This window comes from Gossypium hirsutum, chromosome D07, assembly GCF_007990345.1.
Source record: "Gossypium hirsutum isolate 1008001.06 chromosome D07, Gossypium_hirsutum_v2.1, whole genome shotgun sequence".
In the NCBI taxonomy this organism is placed as follows: domain Eukaryota; kingdom Viridiplantae; phylum Streptophyta; class Magnoliopsida; order Malvales; family Malvaceae; genus Gossypium; species Gossypium hirsutum.
Window position 1 is genome coordinate 34,310,260 of NC_053443.1, and position 4,027 is coordinate 34,314,286.

Below are 4,027 nucleotides of genomic sequence, written 5' to 3' on the forward strand. Positions count from 1 at the left end.
AAAATTTCCCGGCTGAAACCGCTAATTTTTACTTTCGCCTCTTCTTCCCTTTTCAAACTGATTTCTTTCGCTTCTTTTTTCTTTTTCTCGGATTTCTCTCTCCCTCTCAGCAAAGATCTTTGATTCTTTCCGTCTCTTTTTCGTTCGCTCTCTGGTAATTTCATCTTCTCTTTTTGTAATTTAATTTGTTCTATGCTGATTCATATATCGTTACTGTTACTTGTCTAGCTTTGTTTCTTTTATTTTCTGTTTCTGAATGATTATCTACTTGGTTGCTGAGAAAATAGAGGCTAGAAACAGGCTCGTCAAACCCCCGTCGTCAGTCGCTGAGCTCATCCCTTTCCTAGACATAATCCCTAATCCATCCTTTTACTATTTTTCCTTAACTTCGTTTTGCTTTTCGTTAATTTTTTTTCCTTATTATTTGACTGCTAAAATTCTAACCTTGCAGATGGGCCATGAGTTCCTTAACTCTTAAAGGCAAAGCTTCTGATCAAGCTCCAGCCTTGGCAAATATTCAGGCAGCTCAGAAGCGTCCTGTTTCGCAACCAGTTTCACAGCCTAAACCAAAAGGTAGTATTCTGAACATCTCTACAATAGAAATTAGTATGAAAATTTAATGAAAGTAGTGAATTTCACAGCCTCTTTGAATCTTCGGTACTTTTTCACCTTTGGTTTGGGAAGCATATTTGGGAAGAAAACCTCTCAGAAAGCATTCTAAGATTTTTTTTTTGTTAGGCTTCTAAAATTTGTAAGTCTCTTTGTCCTACCCTTTTTCTCTTGGCTTACTGTTATTTAATTGCATCTATTATATGGAAGATAGAGTCCAATATATCTGTTATTTTTAAGTGATGCTGTTGTTTTTACTTGAAAGCAAGCATATCATAGCTTAAATGATCTATCATTTCCATCGTTTATACTAATTAGAGATTTAGCCAAGATTTACTGTTTAACACATACTCATATCTGACACCAGTTAACCTAGGTTTCATGTGTTTCTGTTTTGTCTTTCCTTCGCATATTTTTTGCTCTAAATGAATGGTCCGGTCTATGGTGTCTCTGAATCTAGTTTCATCTCTAATAACAAATAGATAAAGTTTTTTTTTCAAATTTATCTTTTCTGCTGAGAATGGGAGTTTACCTGTGAGGAGGAAATGCTGGAAGTTTCCTATAGCAATTGATGAAGACAAATGTTGTATTTCTTTGTTAAAATATTTACTTTATCTTCTGGATTTTCTGTGTGGTTGATATCGCAATATAATAAAACTAAATCTAATTTAACCTTGTGTCAATTTACTTGCTGGCAACTAGAATTCGAGGTACTAATGACGTCGTTCAGTTAAATATGATGATATCAGTGTTCGATTAGTTTGCTATCTTAACTGGTGTAGATCAGAGTGATGGATGATAAGAGTTAATTGATTGCCTTCCCTGAATAAGGTAAACGGGATTTTATAAAAAAAATATATAAATAGATGACTTTTCTGCGTAAGTCCATATTTTGATGTAGAGTTCCGTTTGAAATTTGACGGTAGGTGTGAAGGGTTGCCTGAAAATCATTATGTTCCTAGTCTGTAAGGATATAGCAAAATTGAAAATTGTTATCTTTCTTTAAGAATTTGAACCGTGTCAAAATTTAAAGGAACCATATATGTAGCTGTTATTTCTCCTCTAAATTGCTGACTGAAATTTAATTTATATCGTAAGTTGGTCTCCAGTAAGGCTTCGATAAAAAATGACTTGGAAGAGAATGATATTGAATCTGGTATTGACCGACTACTAAAACAGCTACAAGAAGTAAATATGAAAATGCAAGACTGGGTCTCATCTGGTGGATCTGAAATGGTTTCTCATACCTTGACTAGAGCGCCAGAGGGTTTCTATTGAAGAATGCAAGAAAAACTTATTTCTATTGAAGAACGCAAGAAAAACTTAAGGAAATATGAGCAAGACAAACTCAAAGAACAGTAAGTATAGGAACTGATGTTTTTGTTAGCTTGAATGTGTTTTCTTGGACAAATAAGAGAAAGATCTTGCCTTTGAGTTCCATGTCTTTAACATTGGTTATCTGAAATAACATCTGTAGTATCTTGGGATTTGTCGGAACTGTTTTTCCCTGATTGTTTTGTAAATAAAATGAAAACTTAAACTCTTCTGTGTTTGTTGTTAGATTTTTTGTGCAAACAAAATTTCTTGGATTGTTTGTACAGGAAATGAGAACTTGAACTCTTATTCTTTTCCTGCTTTGACTTTATGCTCATTTTTCCAGTAGACTTGATGCAAATATGGCCATGAGAATTTAGGCTCTTATTGGTTGTCACTTCTACTCTTTCGTTTCTCTAGTTGATTTTTGCTTCCTAAAAGGTTGCTAAAAAATAAATCTAAAAGAGAGAAGCAAAGTCGTAATTGATTGAGAATATATAAATGACTAGAATATTATAAAATTTCTAGTATGATTGTTCACGACCAGCTTGTTGTGAAAGCATTTGTTTGCCATATCCCCGTTCATTTTTATTCTATAGTTAAGTTAAGTTGCTAATTTTATTTTCTTATCTACCTGCGTATCTGAATGATGTTTTATAAATACAGCCATGCTTCCAATAATGTGTTAGATGGGCTGAACATGTTTGATGGAACTGATGGTCATTACTTCCACACGGGGTCAAGGGGTCACCACTCGGTGTGGGATTCTTGTCTTTTTAATTATAGAAGCTGAGAAGTATGTACTTCTACCTAAACATTTCTTAATGAATAGCTTGTTTAAAGATTTTGGCTTCCTCCCTTCCAGTTGTAAATATTATTTCTTAATTGTTGCTTTAGGTACTGAGGTGTCTTCTTTCAAATGCAAGATGGTGGCTGGAAGAGTATAAGTTTGATGGGTACAAATTTGATGGTGTGACTTCAATGATGTACAAGATTTCCTTAAGTAAATGTATTATATCTTTTATTACCAAGATTTACTTGATTAAGAAAATGTATTGTATGTTTTATTACCTTGCATATGTATTATTTATTTTAGTTTTGATTCTAAATTTTTATTTTTACTTAAGAGTTCTAACTTTTGGATTTTAATTGTGTTATTAATTTATTATTTTAAATTCTAAATTTAAATTCATTAATTTTATATTTAGTTTTAAAGTTAAAATTTTCGTAGAAAATTTAATTTAAATAATATTTTTTATTTATCCTTAAAACATAATATAATATTTATCATAGAAATAAATATTATTTAAAAAAAATTATTTTTTTAAAGATATGTTTTTAGCGGTGTTTGTGTGAAAAGCACCGCTAAAGGTTTGATATTGAGCGGCGTTTGTGGGAAAAGCGTCGCTAAAGGTTATGATTTTTAGCGGTGTTTGTAGGAAAAGCGCCGCTAAAGGTTTTGTTCTATAGCGGCGTTTGTGTAAAAAGTGCCATTAAAAGTTGTGATCTTTAGCGGCGTTTGTGGGATAAGCGTCACTAAAGGCCCTATTCTATAGCGGCGTTTGTGTGAAATGCACTGCTAAAGGTCTTGTTCTATAGCGGCGTTTATTGCTAAAAATGCCGCAAAAGTTAGCGGCGGTGTCAATAGCGGCATTTTTTGCGGCGCTTTTTGAAGCGCCGTAAATACTTTTAGCGGCGCAAAAAAAATGCCGCTAAAAGCCTATTTTGGTGTAGTGATATAATCCTTTTACTGGTATCATAATCCATTAGACTTATAGAAAGAGATAATGTCCTAATCCCTATAAAATATTGAAAGTTTCTAGATTAACCATGTTGAATCAAGTCTTCAAAGTTACCATTGACCCACAATTGTATCAATTACTATTCATATATAATGATTTTAATTGTTTTCTACATTTCTAATTCTATTTCTTTTAGAAAAAAAATTCATATTTTCTTAAGGTTTTCATTATTTAAAATTGAATAAACTATACTAGCAGTCACTCTAAAATACTAAAATAGCGTTATTTTTATTTTGGTCACTCTAATTATTTTGTCAATTTAGCTACTCTAATTAAGATAATTGATCAAATTGATCATTGTT

General features: G+C 32.2%; 1 long non-coding RNA gene across 5 annotated transcripts; it reads left to right on the forward strand.

Moving 5' to 3' along the window:
• LOC107893871 (uncharacterized) lies at window positions 1-3,032 on the forward strand. 5 transcript variants are annotated; one of them, XR_001683038.2, is made up of 6 exons: window positions 1-154; window positions 452-573; window positions 642-751; window positions 1,719-1,967; window positions 2,590-2,719; window positions 2,821-3,032. It is a non-coding gene; the product is annotated as an uncharacterized lncRNA (long non-coding RNA). The 5 variants fall into 5 exon arrangements; XR_001683037.2 differs by having other exon boundaries at window positions 3-154; window positions 1,708-1,967; XR_001683039.2 differs by having other exon boundaries at window positions 3-154; window positions 1,789-1,967.
• Window positions 3,033-4,027: the final 995 nt, after the last annotated feature.